Source organism: Dipodomys merriami, unplaced genomic scaffold, assembly GCF_024711535.1.
Source record: "Dipodomys merriami isolate MVZ:Mamm:240054 unplaced genomic scaffold, mDipMer1.0.p SCAF_5, whole genome shotgun sequence".
Classification (NCBI taxonomy): domain Eukaryota; kingdom Metazoa; phylum Chordata; class Mammalia; order Rodentia; family Heteromyidae; genus Dipodomys; species Dipodomys merriami.
Genome location: NW_027206068.1, coordinates 24,173,764 through 24,201,602, shown reverse-complemented (window position 1 = coordinate 24,201,602; position 27,839 = coordinate 24,173,764).

Below are 27,839 nucleotides of genomic sequence, written 5' to 3'. Positions count from 1 at the left end.
TAAACCCTGCTGGTGTAATATGCAAATATGGGTGCCTTGAGTAGCAGAGAGTGTAATCCTATTATAGTCTCAACTTTCTCTGAGTTCTCAGAAATCCTGATTAGCCTTGGTAATCACTTGGCTCCTTTCTTGATGTTATATGAATCTCTGGTGGCTTCACATCCTTCCATGTGAGAAAATATGATTTTGGCTACAGCTGCTTCCCAGAACCTCTTCTGTTTGAGAGACAATACAACCTAATCTCGGTGACTTCATTCAGAATCTCAGGTTTTTGCAATAAAATATCTACATAAAAATTTTGTTGAACAACCATCAAATCAGAAATTGTCCATCGATATGAAGAGCAAATCTACCTTAGAACTTAAAGTCCTGTAAGATTTGATCTGTTTTACTTCATTTGCCACTGCACACTCTACCAAACAAGTATAAATGGATTTCTGCTTAAATCCTACCTTTATGTACATAGCTAATGGAGCTTGTGTGAACTTTTTGAACATGCCCTATTATTTTTTATGGTGAAGTTGGGACCAAAATATATGTGAGTACAACTAAGGTTATTTCTCAAGGCTGTAAAGAATAAAAATACAGCTATTGGAAGCATATTTTCCAGCATTTACTAATTGCTTTTCCATGAGTTTACTTGCTTTTTATAGTTAAAATTGTAATGTTTGTTTCTCTGACTTAGATGGCCCATGTGTGCATGCAGCCGGGCACCAATTGATGGGCCATAGAGCTGATTTCTTTTCTCTACTGCCTGTTTGGAAGGCACTATGGACAGCAAAGTTAAAAGAGGACAATTGCTCCACCTTCATAGAATAGTACAGCTGTTACTTGAAGGGAAATTTAGGCTGAAGGTATAGCTCAGTGTGGTAGAATATTTACTTAGCAGGCACAAGGCTCTGAGTTTGATCCCCAGCACTAGAAGAAACCCCAAACAAAATATTTTAAAGCAGAAAGTTGATTTCAATAAAGGATAAGAATTAAGAAAATTTTGTGGGTGTAAAGGCTATTTCTTTGTTCAGATTCTCTAGTTTATCTTTGTTGAATTTTCCAAAAAAAAAAAAAAAGACTGGAACAAGAGTGGGAGGAGGGGGAAAACACAGACAAGAATCCAATGTATAGCCTACAAAATTAAGAAGAATGAGAGAAGGTATGGATATGGGAAGGATTGGTGAGAGTGGTTTTCGTTTTGTTTAGATTTTAGAGTCTTAAAGATTTTTATTAGCATACATTAGTTGTACAAGGGGTAGTTATGTATTGTGACATTATCATCATACTTGTATATAATACAGCCCAATCACTCTCCTTTATCCCCGTCCCTGTCCCTTAAAACAATTTCAACAGGTTTCATTTATATGTGCATATATAACACTTTGAGCACATTAACCTTTCATTTATTTTAACAGATATACATAACATTGGACACATTATGGGATGCTATGTGGTCTACTATGTGGTATTTTGATTCATGTGCACATGAATTAAATCAGGTTAAGGCAATCTGGCTCCTCTAATATTGATCATGTCTTCATAAGGAAAAGATGTTTTGAAATGTACAGAATATTATCACAATCTATACTCATATATATGTACTCATATTATCATTATTTATAATCACCCTACTAGTCAATAGAATGCTAGAACTCTTCTTGCTTTGTGGTGCTAAGGACTTGAACCCAGAGCCTCATGCATGCAAGGCATGCACTCTACCACTGAGCCACCTTCCCAGCCCTGCCAGACCTTCTTCTTCCATTCAACTGTAACTGAGAGCTCCAGGACTCGCTTTACCCCACTTTCCTCCACCTGCTTTTCCAAACGCCAGGACATACTATTCTACTGATGCTGTCATTTAAAAGGATTTGAAACCAGGAAAGTGTTGAAAGAGAGTTTATTTAAAAGTAAAAGCAATGTAGGGAAAGGAAAACAGTGAAGTGGATTCTCATTGGAGTGGGCCCTACAGAGTGTGCTTAAGGGATCTTCTCAAAGAGCACTTATTATGGTTCAAGGGCTTCTCCCTTATCTCCTCCCTGGCTTCCTCCTGTTTGTTTGATGACTTCTGTATGTACACTCTTGGCTCTCTTCATTGGTGGAGCAAAAACCCAAGGCATTATGAGAAGAAACAATATCTGAAAGCTGAGCACTGGTGGCTTACATCTGTAATCCTGTTTATGCAGGAGGCTGAGATCTGAGAATCTTGGTTCAAAGCCAGCCCAGGCAGGAAAGTCTGTGAGACTTTTATCTCCAATTAACCACCACAAAACCAGAAGAGGTGCTGTGGCTCAAAGTAGTAGAGTGCTAGCCTTGAAACAAAGAGCTTAGGGACAACACCCAGGCCAGGGAGTTCAAGCCCTAGAACTGATAGACTAAAGATAAATAAATAAATTAATTAATTAATATAGAAGATAAAATTTAAATAAAAATAGAAAGGAAAGGTTTTTGTTATAGCTCACTCAAACAAGTAGTTATAGTTGTAAGTAGCTATTCAGCATTACTAGTTCAGGGCACATCTAGTGCCTATAGTACAAGCTAGTCAGGAAGCTAAGATCTGACTACAAAAGTTTGATAGCACTCTAGGCAGAAAACTCTGTGAGGTGAGACTCTGATCTCCAGTTAATCATCTAAAGTAAATAAGTGGAGGTGTGGGCTCAAGAGGTAGAGGAACAGCCTTGAGTTCAATACCTAAGGAATAGGGACCAAGCCTCAAGTTGAAGTACTGGTACTGGCACAAGACCCTCCGCAAACACATTATCCAAACTTTTTTTTGGGGGGGGGTCTGGTCGTGGGACCTGAACTCTGGGCCTGGGCGCTGTCCCTCAGCTCTTCAGCTCAAGGCTAGCACTCTACCACTTGAGTCACAGCGCCACTTCCGGCTTTTTTCTTTTTGCTTATGTGGTGCTGAGGAATGGAACCCAGGGCCTCAGGCATACAAGGCAAGCGCTCTACCACTGAGCCACCTTCCCAGCCCCTCCAAACTTTTTTGTTTGAACAGATTAGCCATGTATTGAATAGCTTTGATATTTTTATCTGTTGAACTAACTTGATGTAAAAATCAAAAGATAATTTAGAGAAACAAGTCATTCAGGGAGGCAAATGTTTAGAGAAGCAACCGTTAGCCTCTGTCTATCTATGATCTGAACATTTTTGTCTCTCTAGACTTGATGCACTGGAAACAATTCCAATGCCATGTTGTGGGGGGCAGGGCTTAAGAATGTTTGGGTTATAGCTTCTGTTCTCACAAATGGATGAATATTGTTCTGTGAAGATATGAGAAAGTTGATTATTGTTGTTGTTGTTGTTGGTCGTGGGGCTTGAACTCTAGGCTTAGGTGCTGTCCCTATGCTCTTCAGCTCAAAGCAAGTGCTCTACCGCTTGAGCCACAGCACCACTTCCGGTTTTCTAGTGGTTTATTGGAGGCTGGCTTTGAACTTCAATCCTCAGATCTCAGCCTCCTGAGTAGCTAGGATTACAGGTGTGAACCATGGGCACCTGGCGAAAGTTGATATATTTTCTTCTGCGCTTCTGCCAATCTCCCATTCTCTGGTACTTTCCGTCACATAAAGACACAAAAAGACCCTCATGTCATGCTGATGTCTCGATCCACAGACTTCTCAGTTACAGGACGGTGACAGAATACATTTTTGTTATTTATAAGCTATTTGCGTTCCCACACTGTGTTGTATCAGCACAAAATAGACTATGTTGTCTTTTTATAAAGAATCTGAGATAAAAAGATAGACTGTGACACTTATTACCTGGAGACTTTGACCAAGTCACTCTTTTGTCCATTTTATCATCTATAAATGCATTTATTATATTTCCTGAATATAAACTAGTTTCCAACTCTATTTGAAAAAAATCTCAAAGCTGCTGCTGTGTTATTAGATTATCTATGTGCTCACAGGTTACAATAAAACCAACAGTACAGTGTCTTAAAATTTCTTGGATCTTCTAAATATTTTATCTGAGTTAACCCTTAATAAGAGCCCAGTGAGAACCATTTTTACAGCAGAGTTAGTAAGCTTGGTTGTAATATGTTGGAAGTTGTAGTTTAGATAACATCTACACACATATTGCTTATCTCAAAAACTGTATTTTCTTAAATCTCATCTGAGCCTCTCAGTATATACCTTTATAGTTTCCCATTGACCTGAGATATTTTCTGCAATTTCTACACTTGTAGATTGTTTAGTACAGTAGAAGTTCTGTATATAAAATGAGATTAGGATAATTAAAAATACATTAATAACTGTAGAATTTTCTAATTTCATTTGACTCTTTCAGCATGTGAGTTTTGGGGTGAGTATTGTTACTGCACAGGAGGGTTTTTTCCCTTTTAGATTCAAATGAATCTGTTACATTGTGAATTTCACACTATCATTTCCTGTCTCTCTGCCTTCATTTAAGGTGACACTTTGATCAAAGGTGACAAAGCATGAAATTATGGCCAGATGTAAAAATGTCACATGCTATTTCAAAATCTTCCTGCAGTTGGAAAGTTTCCTGATTATCTGGACGCACCAGGGGAATTAAAATTCAGTGTGCCTGACATTACAACATGTTTTAACAAGAGCACAATTATATTCCTAGCCTGTTCCAATATAAGGTTGCCTAGTCAGAGTTGTTAGACAAGTCCATGGAGGATAGAGGCTGTCACCAAACATCAACTCACACGGGAGAGTAAATGAAGGCAGTAGCTCCTTCCTTTATGAAAATCACTAATTGGATTTTGGTTTAAAATAGGTGCTCCTATGCCTAAAGCAAGCCCCAAGAATGTAAGAAAAATCAGTCTACTTTCAAATGACATGGTGAATTCCATTACTTCATATAAAATAAGAACTGTTATCAACATTAAGAGATAAACAACATCATAATCATGGAAAACAAGGTACTTTGAAAACATGTCAGTAAAATCACTAGCTTTATTTTTATGAAGAAAAACAGTTGTTGTGAACTTTGATTTTAGTGAAAAATATTATTTGAACAACGATTCCATACTAGGCTATTTACTAAGCTGTGGGGTTCATAAAATGCATAATTATAGTCCTTGCCTTTAAGGAACTCAGAGGTTAGCAGAGGGGAAATGAAAATAAAATTAGCTTCCTAGTCTGAAAGAAACAAAGATAAAATAAATAGATACAGCATACAAATGATTAGAATGTGTTCCAATGCTCGTTGAAACAAGGCCCTTCTATTTAATACCAACTGAAGAAAATCTGTCTGCCTGAAGTTCTAATCATTTCTAAGAATCCCATTGTCCTAAGAAGCTGGGATATGAGTTAATTGGCCTATTTACAATACTTCCTGATTAATGTGCATCATGCTGATTCCTGAATTTATATTCGGAATCACTTAAATTCACTAAACATGTTTGACATTGTCAGCAACAAGGAAAACCCTATTGACAGACTTATTTTGTTAGGCTTTGACAGTCTTTCTAAAGAATTATACTGCATGGAGTTTATTATATTTCAGTTAATTCATTTATAATTGCTTGCATGCCACCCAATGTGTTTACTTATAGATTTACAGGTACGTTCTACATACTACAAATGAGAGAAGCCATGCAACCTTTGTTTCACTGGATCTGGCTCACTGCATTTAACATAACTCCTCCCAAGTCTTTCCATTCTTTCTGATGGATGAGTAGTACTAAGAAATAGCTACTTATAAGAAGGTAGGCAGAGCCAGGGGGAGAGGGGTAAAAGAACAAAGGGAGGAAGTAGGGGGGATGCAGTTAAAAATTCATTGTATATACCACAAAATTAAGAAAAATGAAGGAATGGGTGGATTGAAGGGAGGTGAAATGTTTAAAGGATGACACCGATCAAGATCAATATATACATGTATATATATGTGTGTATATATAGTGGATATATATATATGTGTGTGTATAAATAGTGGATATATATATGCATGTTTATATACTGCTTTATTAAATCACAAATAAAAATGTTCAATGCATATCCTGAAAAATTAAGAGAAGGGAGGGAAAGGAAGGACTGGTAAGGGGTGATTAGAAAGTTGACAGGGGTGACATTAATCAAGATGTACTGTCTTCATAATCCTCCTTGTTAAATGGCAACTCTTTTGTACAACTACTTAAAGATAATAAAAATATCTTTAAAAGATGAAAGAGAAAGGCATTACCAATTATTGTATTACATATAAAAACACTATAATGGATAAACAAAGGAGGATGGAAAGGGTACTGGGGTTGAGGTGTGTCTACTGCTCTCTGGAAGAAAGTGGAAGTGGGCAGAGATCTTTAAGTTTCTGTTCTGTTTCTGGGAGGTCAGCTCAATGTTCATCTGCATCAAAGACTCGGCTATCAGTAAAAGACGTACTTGAAAAATAGTCCTATTAATTATTTTTCTCTAGAATTTTAGTACCGTTAAGAGGGATTTCCATTTTCCTGATGGCAAAAGCAGTTTTATACCATTGCAAATCAGATCAAAATATTTAATTTGTTTTGTTTCCTCTGAAGCTTATGGTTCTATTCATTTTTTCCAAGAGTAGAGGAATGCTAAGTATTCTGAAGTTCTGTCTTCCTCTCCCCTCTCCCCTTTTAGTTTTGCTTCCTTCCAATCTGATTGAAAAATTGCAGCTGAGATTATACTCATTCTTGCTGGTTGAATTTAGTAAATGTCCCTTTCCTCAAGAAAATGAGATAACCGTCTACTTCACCATTAATAAGTAAATCCTACTCAATATGCTATGAGGAACAAAGAATGAAAAGCTAACAAGAAATTAGGATTTAAGAGTATCATTGTGTGGCAGTTTGGAGAATCATAATCTACATTTTTATGAAATGTTTAATCTCATAAAGGAGACCAAATAAATAAACATGGATTAGTGAATTATATATTGGTATCAAGATTTTGCTATGGAAAAAGAGAAGTAAAAAGTTAAGAAGTTAAGACTTTTTTAATGCATTCCTTTGCCTTTGAGAAAAATAGAGCCATCTTTACCTACCCAACATTTTCTTTTACTCTCAAATCTTTTGTGAATTTGGTATACCAAGCAAGCAAACAAGCAAGCAAATACCTCTTAAAAGAAGTAATTTTTCACTGTCAAGGGTGTAACCTTCAGGATACATAAACCAATTAGGAGAGAGTGGTCAATACCTGTGTCACAAATTCCTTCTGAAACTGCAAGTGAGGTTGTAAACACTGTTCACAACCCAGGAATGTGCTAATGTGCATATAACTTTGGGTAGGATTGACTAAATTTGATTTTGTTTTCCTCTTCTTGTACCCCACCATCCCCAACTTGGACTAATGTAGAAAAAAAGACATTGGCTTTACCCCTATTGTGGTCACAATTCATCTTGTCTGTAATGTTAGAATATTCTGTTTAGTGCTAAGAGTAAGTGATGAAATGAATGGATTTCAGATTCTCTCATTTCATTAGTTGTCTGTTCAATAATCGCTGTTTCCAAATTGAATGTTGATAGGGATTAATTTCTCTATTCTAATGACATATGCCATGCTTTATTATCAGAAATCATTTTATTGATCTGGCCATGCAGGTACTCATTTCTACTAATATACACTAGACAGAACAAGGACTTGAAAAAAATAAAAGCAGGGCAACAATTTTATAACACAATACAACAACCATGAAAGTCATAATAAACCTCAAAGTTGTACATCACTGTCTTCAAGCTACATTATTTTTATCATCATTATTATATTTTGGTGTGTCATCCCAACATTATGACTTTTTTACACTATAAAGGATTACTTTTATTTTCAATGGCATCCAAACATCCCTGGTATAAACATAAAATTGTTGATTTTCATATTTTGATTTAAAGGAAATCATCTAATCTTAAACGGGACTTGGGTTGAAAGTAGATCATGTAATATTCATCAGGACATTTTGTTGGTAATGTCTGTAACTTCTCAAATTAGAGAATGTTACTAATTAATCAATTGAATATTTCACCTCTATTTAAACACTTTTAAAATATAATGTATTTGAAAGAATGAACACAATAAGAAGGGCATCACTTGCAAAAAATATAGATGTAAATAAGAGAAAGTAGGCTGGATCCATTATACCTGATCCATTTTAAATCGAGTACTTTGCACAATCACTCTACTTACATAATCTAAAAAATACTACTTGGTTAAGGTGAAGTTCCTAAATGTACATTTGTATATACCCAAAGCAGATGGTTTATTTAATTCATGGGATAACATCTTCGTAAACATAGGATGATATATACAGAAACAAGTTTTAATGCTTATTATATGAACCAGAGAAACAAAAATTTTAGTTCTCAATAAAACTGAAAGCAAAGATTAGAAGTAATTCTATTATAAATCCTGCTATTCTGTTACTGTTTAGTTCTTATCTGTGCAGACAAACAAGTCCACTGTAGACAACTAAATGTTAGAATAGTTCTGTGAAACTCTGGTCATTTAGGCAACACTTCTTAGAAGAGGCAACAAATAAAAGAAAATATAGTCAAGCAATACATAAGTTCATTACTCATGATGTGAAATTCTTTAATTTCTAGCTCTGAATGGGCTTTGCTTTTATTTCTGATTCTTCACTAAAAGCACATGTATCATATAAAAATCAAACATTTTGTATAAAAGCTCAGTAGTATTATTTCCACATTTTGTATTTGCTAAGAAGTCAATTATTTTTTAAATATCATGCAGTTTGTATTTCTAAGATTTAAAATATTAAACTCAAGACATTAGCACTGAAAAAAAGAATAGAAATATCCAATTCTATCCAATTCTTTTAAAGTTTCAAGAATAAAGCATATAATACATAATATTTTGCAAATAGAAAACAATGTAGTTAATAAAATTAAAAGTTTATCTCTTGTGTGCCAGTCCTGGGGCTTGAACTTTAGGCCTGGATGCTATCCCTGAGCTTCTAGCTTCTAGGCTAGCACTCTACCAATTGAGCCACAGGGCCACTTCCAGCTTTTTCTGAGTAGTTTATTGGAGATAAGAATCTCGTGGTCTCTCCTCCCTGATCTAGCTTCAAACTGAGATCCTCAGACCTCAGAAGGTAGGAGCCTCTAGTTCCTAGTCCAAAGTTTACTTTAAAAGTAACAAAAATGCTAAAGACACCCACAGAATGTTCATAAGTTCAAGAAAAGTGGAAAAATATAGGTTTGATAAAATAGATGCTATCTCCATTGAATACTTTGGATTTGCTTTTTGTTATGAATTGTGAAACCTATGAAACATCTGGATTGTTGTAGGCCTAAATATGTGTCCCATTGCATGATAAGCAGCATTTCAGAAATAAATTTAATAATTAAAAAATTGACAAGGAATGGTGGTAAAATCACTACACAAAAACGCCTATTTTAATCTTGTTTGACAGCTTGACTAAGGGGCTAGATGCTTTAATTTAAACATCAGCCTGTAATAAAAGGAGTATAAGTTTCTTAAAGAAATGATTTACTCCAGAACTTAACAAGAAAAATGTCAGTCAAACTCAGCACTGTTGTCATTCTAGAAAATAAAGAAGTATTCTCAAGGAATGAACACTTATCACTAGAACATAGAGACTATCCAATGTGCTCCCAGTGGCAAATGGGAACAACACAAAAAAAAACTAAACTAAGCAAGCAAATTAATTCATGTAAAAAGTAAATGATCCCTAGCCAATACAAACAGAAATGTTTTTAGAAGTGTTTGTATGGGGAAAAGAACTGCCCTTCATTTTGGAGAAATCTCAGTAAAAACAGTCAAAAGGAAATAGGTAAATAAAAAATCCCAATTACACACACACACACACACACACACACACACACACACACACACACACACACCAGTAATAACATGCTAACACTTATTGATAATAGTAATAATAATGATCACAGTTGAGCCCTGGTACCTCATACCTGTAATCCTATCTGCTCAAGAGGCTAAAATCTGAGGATGGAGGTTCAAAGCCAACCCCCTGCAGGAAAATCCAAAAGACCCTTATCTCAATTAATCATCAGAAAACTGGAAGTGGATTTGTGGCTCAAAGTGGTAGAGTACTAGCCTTGAGCAAAAAGAGCACAGGGACAGTGCTTAGGCCTTGAGTTTAAGCCCCATGACCCACATAATCAAAACAAAACAAAAACTGATCACAGAGAGATAGTTACTAAAAATAGTGGGTGGAATATTGTAGAGTAACTGGACATCAGCAGACATTCAAAGTGTCTTCCCCATAATATTCATTATTGTCAATGAGCAATAGCTTGCAAACATGCATGTCACCACCTAAACCAAGTAAAACCAGGAACTATTGCTGATGACTGACTCAGTCTCATGTGATCCAATGAACTCACAACTTACAACCCATTGGTGATTTGTACAAATACAAAGAATTTAAAACCATCAGGAAAAATTAAATCAACAGACCTACTTAAAAACAAACAAACTACTGCCCGGCCCTCTTTGGAAAGATTCAAGCTTATTGAAGACAAGTGAAAACAATTTCCACAGCCTAAAGGAAATGAAGGAGGAATTACAATGGAACACATGTGAGGCTTTGGCCTGTGCTGGAGGCTGAGGAGAGAGAAGAGGGACATCATGTAAAGAAGTCTGTATAGTCAAATCTATTGAAGTGGCGTGATTTCTTGGTTTGAGTAATCTTATCATCATGGTGTAAGAGGATGATAGAGAAGCTAGTTGCATGTGGGTACTCTGCAGTTTTCTATGAATCTGAAACTGGTTGAAGATATTCCTATAGTAAAATGAAACAACTGGAAAAGAGAAGTCAGCTGTTTTCACAAGGACAATAATTCAAAGAGAATAAGCAAGGAGATACTAAAATCCTGTAAATAACCTGAGGGCACTTCATAAGGCTGAGTATACACAGGATAATTGGGAGGAGTAATGAGGGTGTTGTATTTAGAAGGTCAGGATTATTGTGCACAAGTTACTAGTTTTATAATATTTTACTTAAGAAAATAGATAAAATATATTTGCATCTATAATACACAAATATTAAGGATATATTATATATGTTACATTTTAATATATATTATTGGCATTTCTAGTGCTCTTGTCCTGAAGACTTGAAATACCATCTAGTGTTATGTCCTTTTGAAAGACAGTGTTTAATGTATTTTATAGTATATCTGCAATAACATATTCACATAATATTTACTTATCTTTGAATTTCTTTATCTTCCCATATGTTTGATGGGCAGTTTGATTAGATAAATTGTCTGAGTTGGCAGTCTCCTTATTTTGTTTTGAGTTCTATGAGAAAGAAACCACATTGCTTTCTGGATCCCATTGTTTCTGATGAGTTGTTAGCCATTAATCATACAGCTTCAGCTGTATGATTAATCATTTTTTATTCTCTTGCTGCCTTGAAGAACATTGGTTCCTTTGCCTTTATTTTATAGTAGTTTAATTGTGATGTGTTTAAATACATAGTTGTAGATCTCTTAAATTTTTGGAGCTTCTTGGCTGTGTATAAGTGAATATCAAACTTGGGATGTTTTAAGACATTTTGACAAAACAATTTTCTATGTTTTAAAACTTCTAATACATGTTAGTATTATGGATGCCATCCATATATTTTTGAGGCTTTATTTATTGATAAAAATCATTTTTTCTTCTTTTTAACTTGACACTGGATAATTAATTGATCAATTTTCAAGCTTGCTGGTTCTTTCCACTCCCTTCTAAAATATGTCATAAACTCATCTATTTTCATTTAGATTGTAGTAATTCCCAATGGTAAAATATCAAATTCATCCTCTTGGTTTTGTACTGGAGTTTGAACTCAGCACCTGGATATTGTCCCTTAGATTCACCACTGGTGCTCATAGACTTGAACCACAGCTCCACTGTCAGATTTTTGGTAGTTAATTGGAGGTAAGAGCTCATGAATTTTTCTGCCAGGTCTGGCTTCAAATTTCGATCCTCAGATCTCAGACTCCTGATAAGCAAGGATTATAGACATGAGCTTCTGATGCCAGCTCAAATTTCCTTCCTTATTAATAGGTTTTACTACATGATTGAGATTCTTCTTTGTTGATTCATTAGTTGCATATAGTCTTCTAATTCTTTACACAAGCTTCTTTTAATTCTTGAAGCACATTTAGAGTTGCTTCTTTGAAGTCTTTGTCATAACCAATATCTCTACCCATCCAGAGATGGTTTTTGTTAACTTTTTTTGAGTATGGATCATTTTTCCATTTCATTGTATGTCACCAAATTTCTTCTTGAGAACTGTATGTGTTAGATAAGATATTGTATTTACTCTGGATACTTCAGTAGCTAAAGTATCTAGTCTCATTTGAAACCAACATTAATTTTATTTTTAGACTGTTTTGTACGATTTGCTCCCACATCTACATACCTCAGTGGCCTGGCAATAATCTGGTAGAGGTTATTCTCAAGTACTGTAGAATTCCCACTCTGTGCATATGGATGTGAGCCTAGTTTTGGAGCCCATTAAAAGATAGCTTTCAACTCTTTTGGTCTTTGTTTTTCACTCTTTCCCCTTGGATCTTCCTTGCATATACAGATTGCTTGTCAAAGTACCAGAGATGAATTAAGACTATGTTAATTTTCTTTTTTTTTTAATATTATTTTATTTTATTTGAGAACATACTGTACAGGGGGGCTACAATTACATGGGCAGGATAATGCATACATTTCTTACCAAGCATTGCAGCCTCCTCCTTTGTTTACCCTTCACCTCCCTTCCCAGCCTCCCCCCTCCCCCCACCCAATTATACCCCCCTCCCCCCCACCGACTTTGTAAAGCTGGTTTTGACATGACATTTTGTACTTCTCATTGTTGCAACAGGTCCACCTGAATCCTTAAACGACTTGTTTGCCCCCATCTCCTCCACATGTTATACTGACATCAAACATAGTGAAAGCAGGGGTTACACTGTGGGGGAGGGACATACAAAGCAACAAAGAAATAATCTTATAAATGGGTTAGAAACATATGCATGAATGAAACAAAAACATTAAAATACATATTTAAGGGTTCATTTTCCTAACATCACGTTATCTGACCTTTTCTGCTTGACTCATACCTATACTAGATATTGCAAATAAGGGAAACCATGGGACCTATGCTTCTTTGGGCCTGGCTTACTTCACTTAATATAATTTTTTCCAAGCCTTAAGACTATGTTAATTTTCTAATACATTTGTATTGCTAGGATCCCTTGTAAAGTATATGTTTTGTGCCCTAATGGGTCCACAAGTAGGCTAGAAGAACCAAAGACCTTCCACATTCACTTGTCAATTGAGTTTCTGATGTTTGCTGACAAAATAAATTTCTTGGGCTTTGCTTCTGTGCTTATCCACAAATCACAGCATCACACAAGGTGAGAACCTCTTTAGGGGGCCAATACCATTCTGACCAAGTTGGGGGTGGTAAGTTATAAAATTGAAGGTTCAGGCAGAGTATTCCTTGATATTTGGCCAGTTTTTCATGAAAAATGGCTTCAAATATTTTCTCTGTTTAGAATCATATTTGTCAATTTTGCTCATTTTTTTATGTGTGGGGTATAATCTGCAAATATCTTCATTTTGTCAAGCATATGTATTTTTGATAAAAATTGACTATCTAGTGGGAACTACCTATAATAATTTATTTGACTCATGCTATAAATTTCTATAACCAACAGTATGGGCTGGACAGAAATACTTTGCAAGTTTATAAATATAAGTACAAGAAAGGAGCTGATAAAATGTTGGGAAAATATGGCAATGTGTTCCATGATATGGATGAGAAAAGTGTAGTTTATATATTAAATTTGGGTGAGATGATATAATTTGCTGTACCTAGGAAACAAATTCAATTATACCATAAAATGATAAATTTTAAATCAAGGATTAAAATTTGAAAACAATACAATTAATCTTACTAGAAAAAAAATCATATAATTTAGTGTCAGCTGTTATGGTGGTTTTTGTGGTCGTAGGAGGATTAGAACTCAGTGCCTCATACTTGCCAGATAAGCACTGTAAGAGGTGAGTCATTTCCACAGTCCTTTATGGTTTTTGTTTTAGTTTTTAAATAGGTCTTTAATGTATGCCCTTGTTAGTCTGGTTTGTTTATGTTTCCCAAATAGTTGAGATGACAGGTGCATACCAACCATGCCCCGCTTTTTGTATTAGCTGAGATATGGTCTCCTTACCTTTTCTCTTAGGCTGGCCTTGAACTGCAGTGTCTCCAATCTTAACCTCTTAAGTCGATCAAAATACACGTCTGAGCTGGGGATCTAGCCAAGATTGTTCTGGGAAAAACAAAACTGAAAAATCAGAGTCTTCAAATGAGCAAATGCTAAAGAAAAAAAATACTACCTCAAGTAGAAGTAAAATAATATAGTGAAAAATGTTGAAATAAATACAAAGACAAAATTTGCTGCTTTCCCAAATGTACCCAAAGTCATAAAGTAGAAATCAACAAGAAAAATAACAAAGCATAAATAAAAATTGAACAAAGAAAGGTTAGTAAAAGAACTTATGAAAATTAAGCATTGCTGCTCAGGCCTCTTTTCAGGACAGAACCTGTCCATGAAGATGGCTTTGGATGCAATTTATTTCTCAACACATCCTTGCTCCCCCAGATAACAACTAATAGAAGCAATGCTACAAGTTTCCATTTTGTCTAGGCTGAGACTAGTTCTGGTATCATCTATTCCTAATCAAAAGGCACAGGGTTTCTGTGAGTTCTTCTGCTAACAAAATTCTCATTATTTTTGTCCTTACTTTCATAAACTAATTGGTATAAAGATTCCTTACCCACTTCTACTTTTTAACATGTTTATCTTTGCATGAATTACTCTCAATAATCTTTTCCTTTTTCAACTCATCCTTGTATTTCCTGGCATTGCTCCTGAATCTAAAATCTTTGAACTTCAAAACTGTGAATTATGACCATAAAAGAGAAAGGATGTTTCAAAGATTCTTTCAACACAGTAGGTTATTATTACCAAAAAGAAAAAAAAAAAGAAAAGAAATACTGGGAAAGTAGGTTGGTGATTATATCATTGTGGAGTCAGTAAACTGACCAGATGAATTAAAAATTGGGAACTATTTTGCTTTCCTAAGTAGAACTGTAAACTCCTCCATAACACTACAAAAGAAAGAGAAACTACAAAATGCAGTTTAATAGTGAATGTGAGAGAAACACAATTACCAAAGTGCTGAATATAATATACAGTTGTGAATAGTTCGTCACCCTGTTGCACGGTGTTTGTACATTTAGTTCCCTCTATCTGAATATACTCTACTTTGTTAATTACTACTAACCTTTTTACAGTTAGGCAAGTTCAAGGACATTGAAGCCATTACAACTTATTATCAAAGTGTTGATTTTATAAAATCCTAACATCTTCTCCCCTACAAGATTGCAATTTTCACAAAAGTAGAGAGCTTTTTCATTTGGACTTTTATTCCTAACAAGTCCTTTTGTGAATAGACTTTATGCTTATTAAGTGATAGCACAGTTTTCTAATAGAATATGAATCAGAAATGTAAGCAATATAGAACATATAAAATATGCAAAAGGTAAGAAAAATTCATAACAAGAAGATAAACCTTACAAGACAAGTTTCAGGAATCCTACATGCACAAGTAAAAGAAGAAAGATCACTGCCATTATGTCAGTTATGGGAAAATAGAAACCCCAGTACAAGAGTAGACACACAAAAGATAAAAAGAATAAAATAAGGTGCTGGTGGCTCACACCTGTAAAACCAGCTACCCAAAAGGCTGAGATCTAAGGATTGTCATTCAAAGCAAGAGTGGGCAGGGTGAGACCACCAAAATGCTAGAAGTAGTGCTTGGGGTCAAGGGGTAGAGCACTAGCCTTGAGCAAAAGATCTCAGGAACAGTGTCCAGACCCTGAGGACCAGCAAAAAACAAAAACAAAACAAAACAAAGAAAGAAACAGTATCAATACTGTAAACCATCAAACAACAAACATGAATAGATGAGGACAAGAGAGAAAAGAGTATGTACCAAAAGAAAAACAAAATGAAAGGAATAAGTTCCTAACCTTCAATATAAACAGTGTAAATTCTCAGTTAACAAATACATGGGCTGTGATTTTTTTTTATTGCTTTGTATGTCCCTCCCCCATGGTATAACCCCTGTTGTCACTGTGTTTGATGTTGGTATAATTTGGGGAGGGGAAGGGAAAAAACAAAATGTTTAAGTAGAGATACAGATTGACCCATTGCAACAATGAGATGTACAAGACGCTATGTAGAAAAACGAGCTTTACAATTTTTTTGGGGGGGAGAGGGCATACAGTTGAGGTGGTGGGAGGAACGGGATGGTAGGGGAAAAACAAAGGAGGAGGCAGCAATGCTTGATAAGAAACGTACTCATTACCTTGCTCATGTAATTGTAACCCCTCTGTACAGTATTTTCACAATAAAAACTTATAAAAAAAAATACATGGGCTGGGAAGGTGGCTCAGTGGTAGAGTACTTGCCTTGCATGCATGAGGCCCTGGGTTTGATTCCTCAGCATCACATAAGCAGAAAAAGCCTGAAGTGGTGCTGTGGCTCAAGTGGTAGAGTGCTAGCCTTGAGCTGAAGAGCTGAGGGACAGCGCCCAGGCCCAGAGTTCAGGCCCCACAACTGGCAGGTTTTCACTGTTTGGCAGCACGGAACTGGCATGCTATTAGCAGCAGAAGCATCAGAAGCTGAGAGACCCTTGCTCTGGAGCCAGTGAAAACCTGAAAGTGTGATAGTGATTTTTTTTTAGCTTTATTTTTGTACAGGAAGATAGGGAGAGACAAAAGAGTTAAAAGTAACCAGTCTTAGAAAAGACATGATTACATTTAGGTACAAGTTTTATAGAAACTTTGGCTGTTCGAAATCATAAGGAATGCCAAGCCTGAATTTTCCTTGAAATAATAGTATCTGTCGATGAATATGAACACTCTGCGTATCTTAAAATGTAGCGGATCTTAAAACATGAAAAGTGCCTTCTGAGTTGTGTGTTTGCAGAAGGCTTTTAAAGATTTACTTCTAAACAAACTTACATTCTGTTCAGCAGAAAATTTTACCCTTGGCTGAGATTAATTTTGTGTTTGTCCTTATTGAAAGTGATGGCAGAAAACCAATGAGACAGCAAAGCAATATTAAGCCTTAATAACGTCAGAATCATGCTGGTACCTGAGTTCTCTCCGTTATCCTACTCAATGAGAAGTTGCTATGCTGAATTTTGCTGAGTTTGAAGTCATCACATGACAGTTTAATCAACAATTCCCTTTCCTTTGCCAAGAAGCCATCTGGCACTGTGGATTTTTTTTTTTTTTTTCTGAATATGTGTTCCTGATCCAATTTTCATTTGCTACCTAGTTGGGAAAGTATTCTTTTCAACATGGGACTATTCTTCTGGGCTAGCACCAAGTGTGGATTTCTTTTTATTTTCAGCGAACAAATTTTCTTAAGGTTGTGAAATGATTGGCAATTCTTTTTTTTTGCTTCTTTTGTATGTTCTGTTGATGTTGCTTTCTTGCTTCTTTTGTTTTGTCAAGAACATTCAAAGGCAGGATTTTTATTCCTAGTATACTGGCATCCTTTTTTTCCATTATAATGAGTGAACAAGTCATTTAAGTGGACTTAGCTTCCATAAAGAAAAGAATATACTAAAAATAAAGGAATATGTATCTCAGCATAGACTTTCAAGAGGAGAATCTTGTTCTTTGGAAGAATTTATTTCAGAAAGATAGATCATACATTTTTTTCTAAATGTTTTTTCATCTTCCATTACACCATCCAAAAAATATGATCAAAGAACAGTTAATTTGTTTCTTGAAATCCAGTTAAACATCTTTTCATAAATATCTTTTGCTGTGACTGGCATTTTATAATATTCTGACGTTAGTGATATAAAGAAGCAGAGTAAATAGATTTAACAAAGTTCATAAAATCCCTGATAATTTGTTTAGCTGTCTAAGCCAACGAGAAGAACTAGCCAGAGATAATAGGAAAAATACAAAGGATGAAAGTAAGATTTTAAAATATTAATGTGAATGTTTATTGTTTGCTCCTTGAAAAATGTCCAACTTATTAAATGCAAATCAGTTTGCCTGAAATGTTTTTCTTCATTTGTCTGAAAAACTCTGGTTTTCTTACATGGGTACTTGTTCTGCTCCAAAACATTTGCTGACTTGTTGTTCTACCCTTTATGCATGCCTGTTGTAATATTCACCTTTCATTCTTGCTGTTAGATTTTAGATTTCTGTGTCTATTAAGGAGTCAATCATACAGTGTAAAGTCTTTGTCTCATTATCTTTCTATGACAATGTCTAGCACTATTTATGTATAAAATTCAATGAATAAATAAAAGGATGAGTAAATTAATGAAAGACAGCTTTGTAACAATAACACTACCACTGACAATAGAGCTCAGTAATTTACAGGGGAAAGAAAAACTAATAAAAAGCTAATCTAGGATCTTAGAAAATATGTTCTTATGAACAGCCAGAGGGCTCTGTGGCATTTGTTAGTAAACAAGTACAAGTCTCATATATATATGTAACACATCAGTTGTCTAAGAGAAATATGAAAAGATTTGAGAAATGGTTAGGGTCTACATTTGGCTTATGATAGAGAATAAAAAGGTAATACATAATATGGGGAAACAATAAAATCTAGAGGAAATAATGTTTTGAGTAGATTTCAGGGAGTCAAATGTGCCAGTTCCATTCATAAGAAAGCACAAAACACAATAAGGATATGAACAAAATTATGAACAAAACAAGGAGATTAAAACAAATAGGAGGTTCTTCATATTGTGTTACTGATTCTCACATTGAGTGTTAGGTACATTGTTTCAAATATCAGCTTGGTGGTGAAGTATATACACTGATATTAATTGGGAAGAAAAATCCTGTTACTCTTTTCTAGAGAAAAGTCCTAACTGTTTTATGTAAAAGTTATATAATACTTATAGATAACTTAAAGGTAAGAGCAACAGTTTAATTGGGGGCGGAAAAAGAGATTAGCTGACTCTAAAACATGGTTTCAGAAGTCAAACATCTGTGGTATACACAGCAATGTTTAAGTGGCAGAAGAGATAGCAATCACGTAATTTGAAAAGAGAACATTTTGTTTTATTACAAAGCTTAAGTATCTAATTATTGAAGCTACTTGTTAATAAAAGACAATGTTATAAAAAGAAGTTATGTATCTGTCATTAGGAAAAAATATCTAGCAGAGCAGATGTGATGTCTGGTCAACTTTCTGTTTCATAGCAATTTCTGGCTGTGTGGTCACATGGCAGAAAAGTGAAAGAGAGAGGTCTTTTTGTAAGGTCTTTTTTGAGGTGGCTCCCCCTTCCTGGGACCTTGGCTGCAAGTATGTAATGCCTGCCCGACAAGGGTTAGCCCCTGAGTTCAAGCCTCAGTACAAGAAAGAAAGAAAGAAAGAAAGAAAGAAAGAAAGAAAGAAAGAAAGAAAGAAAGAAAGAAAGAAAGAAGGAAAGAAAGAAAGAAAGAAAGAAAGAAAGAAAGAAAGAAAGAAGGAAAGAAGGAAAGAAGGAAAGAAAGAAAGAAAGAAAGAAAGAAAGAAAGAAAGAAAGAAAGAAAGAAAGAAAGAAAGAAAGAAAAAAAGGAAGGAAGGAAGGAAGGAAGGAAGGAAGGAAGGAAGGAAGGAAGGAAGGAAGGGAAGAAGGGAAGGAAGGAAGGAAGGAAAGGAAGAAGGGAAGAAAGAAGGGGAAGAAAGAAAAAGGTGGTAAGGTTGGGAGAGGTGGCACTCTTGATGTTCACATTTGTATACAGCTATTTGGAGCACATTCTTGGTCATATGACTTTTTTGGCTGTGAATATGAGTGTGTTTGAAGCAAGCATTATCTGATCACCTCCCTAATGCCTTGGCTATCAATTCTTATTACCCTAAAAATTACCTTTTTTAACATATGGATGGGAGATGGGGTATAACCTTAAACCTATAGCAAGCTCCATCTGTGAACATGCTCAGTGAGCAGAAAGGTGAGGGTGGGTAAGACAACAAACCTCGAGCTCTTATTGAGCAATTTTATCATAGAAACAGCATGGTAGCTAAACTGAACAGGGTAAGGTGTGGGAATGAAGGAAAACAAAGTGTCTCCTACTATAGAGATACAAATAAATGGATAGAGACATTAATCAGTGTCCTGGAATGGCCTGTCACCTGAAACACATTTCCACTTACTTTATTTTTTTGGGGGGGGGGGCTGAGGATAGTCAGGAATCAAGAAAAGAGAAGTGGTTTGTGAAAAAAGAAAGGCAGGTATCTTAAAATGTTTTCCGTTTGTCAAACAGCAGAAAGAGAGCTAGAATTTCACTTCTTATTATGGAGCAGTGATATGTTGGGGTATTGTTAAGTATTTATTCCTCTATCACTCTTGAAAATTATCTCTAATCACAGTCTGAATGAGTTTGTTCACAGGACTTGCTCTTGCCAGTAAAATAGGATCATATTTGAGCAAAATGCTAAACCTGCCTGTAGAGCTCTTCTTGTTCTCTTGTACTTGTGTCATTTTCATGAGAACAACATCTCCCAGGTGGCCACTAGTAACAGGATGCGAGAAAAATATAAAACAGATATTTAAGTAACGATTTGGGAGTAAGCCCAGTTACTCTAAAGCCTGAAATAGGGCTACCAATCAGCCATGGCTAGATCACCTAATCCTGTATGCAACAATTAATTTCTTATTTTGGAAGCCACTGCATTCTGAAATTTTTGCTTACACTGTGAAAATGAAAACATGTGTTTGATTTATTACCTTATAGCCATTGTTATGTGTTATGTGTTAGTTTACTCGTCCAAACTGCAAAATAACATCTTCTCATTTTCCGTGTTTGTGATATTATTAAGTGAAATGTGAAATAATAATGGAGGAGAGTAAGAGGCTAAGGACACAATAAGTAAAAGAAATTCAAGCTGGGTGCTGGTGGCTCATTCCTGTAATCCTAGCTAATCAGGAGGCTGAGATCTGAGGATTATGGTTCAAAGCCAGCCCAGGGCAGGAAACTCTTATCTCCAATTAACCACCAGAAACTTGGAAGTGCACTGTGGCTCAGGTGCTAGAGTGCTAGCCTTGAGCTGAAGAGCGCAGGGATAGCACCTAGGCCCACCACTGACATAAAAGAAAAAGAAAAAAAAAGAAATTCAAAACAGGAAGAAATGTTTACATAAGGTGTGAATGGGAATTCTATTTGGTTCTCAGGCATACAACCAAAAACTTGTTATCACCAAACTTTGGTAAGAATTTTTTCTCTATTGACAAAATTTCACTGGTAAAAATTATGCTGGCATACACAAACTACTCTTAACTTTTTCTATATGTTTTCTTAAGGATGAAAAAGGTAAGGCCTAGCACATATAATTCCATAATCCATATTTCTGAGTGTATTTTCACTAGTTGTTCATCTATCAGGTAAAATTCCATTCAATTCTGATTTCTTCCCTACAGAGAGCTGAAGTGGAAAAGGCTAATGTTTATTAAGACATACTTTTTTAGAAAGCTGCTGTAAATGTCTAGGAGAGAAAGGATTACTGTGAGAGATTATATGGTGACTGAGGAATCTGAAAGGAGATAAAGATATAATTCATATTAATTGTATAAGTTTTTAAAAGCCTATAGAAGAAAAAAATGAGAATAAACATAAACTTGAGATTTTGAATACCAGTAACAAAATCTTTTAATCTTTCACCAAAATGTAGGTTATCAGAAAGAAGTTCTAATGTAGGAAGTAAACTAAATTTTCAGTTAGTAGAGGTCAAAGGTATAAAAAATACTCTTGGTTGCTTGCTCACTTTATATTATTTATCTAGAAGAAGTGCTCACTTTAGATAGAACTACTGCTTCAAATCCAGTTGACACATGTACACATCAATAGTATGAGACAAATCTGTTTAGATCCTTACAGTTAAATTCAGGTGTGATCTATTAAACATTCATTAATAACAATTCAAAGGAGGGAGGGAAGAGGTGGGAATGGGAGGGGAGATGAGAGAGCAGGGATGGGAAGGGGAAACAAAGGTGGAGGCAACAATGCTTGATAAGAAATGTATTCATTTCCTTGCTCATGTAATTGTAACCCCTATGTACAGTATTTTCACAATTAAAAAATTAATAAAAAACAATTCAAAGGAGGAAGAGAAGAAAGAGAAAAGGAGAAAGAAGAAGAAGAAAAAGAATCATCTCTATTAGTTGCCTATTTGGTTAACATTAGTTTATCTATACAATAGATATTATTGCAATTTATGAACTATCATATATGCTTAGTTCCTTGTTAAATTTTCTATATTTTGCTGGAGTATAGGAATAGTGAAAGAATTTACCAGTTAGTCTTCCCATATAACAAAATTTGGAAATATTAGCTCTGAGATTTGAGCCCCATGTTGATGTGACTCTCGCTCCCCTACTGGAAATTAATTGTACATGTAATGAAGGAAGTAATTCTTTTTGCACAGTTATTTAAATGTTCACTCATTTTCCAAGAAATGAGGTATATATCATTTCAGCTATTTGTTTCAAAAATAGGAGGTTGTTCCATTTTCCCCATTCAGGAAAAATAATCTTTTCAGTGGAATTTTAGATCGATAAATTTGATTTCAAATAGTTACAATAGATTAATATATTTTGACCCACCCATTATGAGAAGTCATGATCCACCCTAAAGCAATTTCTACATTCAGCAATTTTCAAGCAGAAACGTAATATAGAAAAGAAACTGAAAGAGCAATCCTATCACAAATCACTAACTCATAGTTCTACTTGATAACCACTTATGTATATTTTTCTGTAGCCCTTCTTTAGATATAATATGATTTTTTGACCTTACAAAGTTCTAGAAATTGCTAATATTTGAAAGGAATTAGACATCTCTTCCAATCTTCCACTATTATGGAGCTTATAAAATATATATGCTTTTCCCTTCTACTCTGAGAATGCTATTCATTTTTCTCTTATTGGTATGACTCTGTGAATGCCATAACTATGATACATAAAATACTTCTACTGTGTAGCCTTATTTATAAACATGATTAAATATGTCCGGTGTTCCATAATTAATTATTGCCAGAGATAAGAATGCCCTTGTTCTGATAATCGAACCTCCAATCTAATGTGATTTCTAGTCAATGATATTTAAGTACTATCTAGAAAGACCAACTTGTTAGCAAGAGATCAATTTTCCTCCTCTTTCTCCAGTTGTTGGTGGCTAGGCAGAGTAGCTTCTTTTTATTTCTTTCCTTTTTTAATGTTAGAACTCCAAGAAGAGATTGAGCATATCTAGAAACTAAAGTAGTCAAGAGGAAAGACCTTGGCTTCACTACATCCTACCACTTGTGCAATCCACTGGCTCCCGCCATGCTTTTGTGCTAATAAATAGCAACAGAAAACTTTAGACAGGCAGACATGTCATCTGACTCCACGGGGCACATTGGTAGAAACGTGCCCATGTGCAGACAGGTATGGCCATCTGAGAGGCATAAGAGTTTCCTCAAGGTGGACTTTATGGTCTGTGAAGGGAGCTTCAAATGCAAGTTGTACATGTCAAAATAAGAGGTAGGCATTGATGACTTGTGCGTGATAAGATAACTAGGTTGGTTATCATGGTTAATTCATGAGGCATTGTATGGAAATTATATACATCAGAAGTAGAGTGGTGATTATAAAGTCTTTCTCTTAAAAATCTCTGAAGTTGAAACTGGTAGGGCTACCCTTTAGGAGAGAGCACATTAGGTGACAATCCTCAACCTCCTGTCTGCTAAGCAAGAAGATCCTCACTATTTGGATATCACAGACTGTCACCAACAGGGCAGGTTTGCTTTTGCCAGCTCCTTTTTAGGTATCTCCAGTCCCATCCATCATTCTTCAGTTTTCCATGTGGTTTCCTGTATACCTCCCCCAGAGACAACATGGAGGTCTGGGACAAAATGTCTCATTTAAAACGAGCATTCTGCTTTTTATAATAAATACAGTCTGATGAGCTTAGTCAATGGGAATTGGTGTCCGGGTGATAGATGGATGTACGTGATCAGAATTTTGGAGCCATTAGCTTGCAGATCCTCTGCATTTGATCATTAGAGTCTGTATGATAAAAAAAATATTGACTGAAGTAATAAGTCTTTCTGAAGCCTCTTGGGGAATCAGCCTATACACCTTGCCACATGAAAGGATACCCACTATTTTGTCTGTAACCAAGACAAGAATAATCCTATATGTGCTCCCTTCCATGTTAGTTCATTCACAAGTTTTTTATATGCCTACTGTATGCTGGATGTAAAATTTGTTATTTGAATCCTTCAGATGCTTCTTCAGTGTTTTCATCTGCTTGCATTCTTCCAGATCCTATTGCTGCAGCAAAAGGTATGAGCTAACTGGCTGAAGCTCGGTTCTTTGCATTTGAGTCTTTCTTTGTATGAAAAAGCTTTTGTAAATGTGAAGCCTCAGTGTAGTTTCATTTCTTGAAAATTCTACACAAAATTTACATCTGCAGTTCGGCCTTTGTTTTAATCCGTTGTTTTACTCACATGCATATGACTTGAATTGCCATGCATTTTTGTTGCATTGAAATAAGAGATGTTATTTGGGATTTGGGGGGAGGGGTCTGGTACTAGGGTTCAAGCTGAGGGCACCCTTGCTAGGCAGACGCTCTGCAGTTGAGTCCCATACTGTGTCACTTCTGCACATTACCCTCCAACTGAAATCCATCTACTTATTTCTCCTGCATACATGGGAATATCGGCATGGTATACCACACCTAGTGAGTTTGTTGAGATGAAGTCTTGCTGACTTTTTGCTTGGGCTGGATTCAAGCTTCAATGATTTTCAAAAGATTGTATTTTATGTCAAACTAAAGAAATAATGCAATAAAAATTATATGAACTATTATTTTTCAAATAATTTTGTACCATAAGATTAATAAAACTATCCCTAAATGTATCACTCGGCTTTTTGCTTTGCATTAAACAACCTGGTCAGATTTGAATGGCATAAACCTGACTAAGTAGTGTCCACTGTAATCTGTTTTCAAGTGCTTTAATCTCCTAATTGTTTTGAAATAAGGATTGCAACTTATGGAATGATATTGAATGGTGAAGTATATCATATCTAACATTTTCCATGTTGTATATCTTGATGTTTATTAATAGGAATAAATTTGTGTTCCAAAAAATGAATTGGCTCAGATAGAAGAGTGCTGTTCTAACAGCACCCAGCTGTGTGATAGGAAGTACTTCAGTTGAAACCAAGCTTGTTACTAAACAGGCAATTATCTCTGTTTTGTATTCTTCTATGGTATTTATGATGATGTTCTTTCATATTTTCTATAAAATAATTTCAGAGAGAGATTTTTTAGAACCAAGAAATATATTTACTCTCATTCATAAATAAATGCATAAACAGAATACTGTAATCAATGAAACACTGTTATCTCTAGTAATGCAGGCCTAAATATTTATTTTAGATGTTATCAAGCACATAAACAGTGAGTAATGTAAGCCTAGTCCTCATTTATTGTGTGGAAATGAGATCCTTGTATCTCTGACCCAAATAAAATACATGTTGCTTTCTGTAACACTCACTTTTATTTCTATATTCCATTAATTTAATGCAATTACTTTGTAATGAGCTTAGGGCTTAGCTAATTCATCATTAAGCCAATTAGTTCATTACTCAGAGAATGTGTATGTGCCCACAGAATGTAATCTCTGCGCTGGCATGATGGAGACATGAACATCCACCTTCCTGACCACCCTGGTCCCCTACTCTATTCCTCATAGCCAGCTCAGAAACGCAATTTGAAGTTCTGGCTCTGTGGATCAGAACATCTCAGGTTGTATCTGGAGCCTTCTACTTACTAATTTCTCTGGCCCTTGGCAAATTCTTTGGTGTTCTTCAATATCCCTGTTTGCTTTTTTTGTTTGTTTTTGTCAGTCATGGGGCCTGAACGCTGGGCCTGGGCGCTGTCCCTCAGCTCCTCAGCTCAAGGCCAGTGCTCTACCACTTGAGCCACAGCACCACTTCTGGCTTTTTCTGCTTACGTGGTGCTGAGGAATTGAACCCAGGGCCTCATGCATGCGAGGCAAGCACTCTACCACTAAGGCACCCTCCCAGCCCCACCTGTTTGCTTCTTAAAGCACAATAATAGAACCACCATTCAAGGTCTGGGTAATGTATTTAAGGCAGTACATTGGTGAATTGAGCTTTTAAATAAAGGCCAACTATTTTACCTATTGTTCACATTTGGCCTTTTGAATAATTCAGGTGTTTAATAGTTAATGTGGAGAATGGCAGCAAATTGGAATAAAAATGGATAGAAATACTGAGGAAATTTATTGACATCTAAACAAACTAATTGTCATAGTTGGTTAATTTTTTGGCTTTTCAGTTGTTTCAGTTGCTTGTTCACTAAAGGAATGTTTTAAATTTAAAAAGAAATTGTAAGTGGTTAATTTGACTTTAAGCTTCTTGGTTATTGAAGCAATAGTCTCACAAAAGTTATGAATACATTATAGGTAGAGATAGTAGTCTATACGTAAAGATAGTAGATTTTATTCACAACTTCTGACATATGATTCCTTTTGATACCTATAGACATTCATCAGGCTCATAAATCCTTCCATGTGACCTGACATGACATTTTCTATCCACATTTGTACTAGGTGTTTGGATATCGATATGCTCATTTTCCAGTTTTTCATTCTGTTAGTAGAAAGCCATTTTTTCCCTGAATAGACTGTGTATGTTGAGTTGGAGTTGTTATAAAAGTAGTGGTGACCTTTTTCACCCTAGAGACACGGCAACTTTTGGTGATAATTTTCCTTTGATTCTTTTTATTGAGTGGGAACAGCACATTTGCTATTTATCACTCATCTTCTTTTGTCATATTCAATAGCTTCTGTTTTACACTGAACTTACATTTCAATTATTTTCAAAGTACGTTTATTTTAAAATTATTACTTAAAGATGGCATTTCTTGAAACAACACATTAGTGTCAACACAGTGCAAGTGTTCTCTCTTTTTTATTATGATGGCAAGCTGTACTTATGTATAGCTAATTCCATTTATTTAATCTCTGTAGACCATCAGGAAATAATCAGCAGGCCCAATAGGTGTTTTGGAACCCTACCACTTTCCCACAGGAGCTGCTGTCATCTCACCAAAGCCCTAAGTTCTTTCTTCTCAATTAAAAAGAACTAATTGAAAATTTAAAAATAGTATTATGCCTTTTAATAAAAAAATAATTTTATAATAGAACAACTATTCATTTTTAAAGTAGCACTGATTTTTTTACATTTAAAAATTTTAACTGTCCTTTTAAATCCTGTTTCCTTTAAAAAGATACAAGCAACTGTCCTGTTTGTTTATCTTATATTGTTGCGTATTAAATAGTAATGGTTCTGATCTTCAAATCTCAAAAAATCCATCAAATGAATGAGTAGATTAAGTGAACCTTCTTTGAAATAGATGTTATGTGTTAATTTTGTCAAATAGTTCTCAGGAGACTGATTCCCTTAGATGTTGGTTTAAATGGTCTGCCTACAAACTCTCCGAAGCTTCAAGTCCAAACCTTGACAATGCCCCTTTTGCTGTTGCTCTAACTTCATTTTTTTTCCTTCCTCTCTTTCTGTTGGCCTCAACTTACCATCCTCCTCTCAGCTCTTCAAACAAGCTCTACCTGAAAGGATTTCTGTAGTTTTCCTCTCTGGTTCTGCCCCCATCTTAGCGTGGCTTCCACCAGCATGGCTTCCTCACTTTGCCTTAGAGCCTCTTTCTCAGACAGGCCTTCCTGGACCACCCTTTAAAGTGACCCTTCTTTTTATTCTCCTCTCCTTGCTTTCATTACTTTTCTTTATGGCAGTTATCCATAC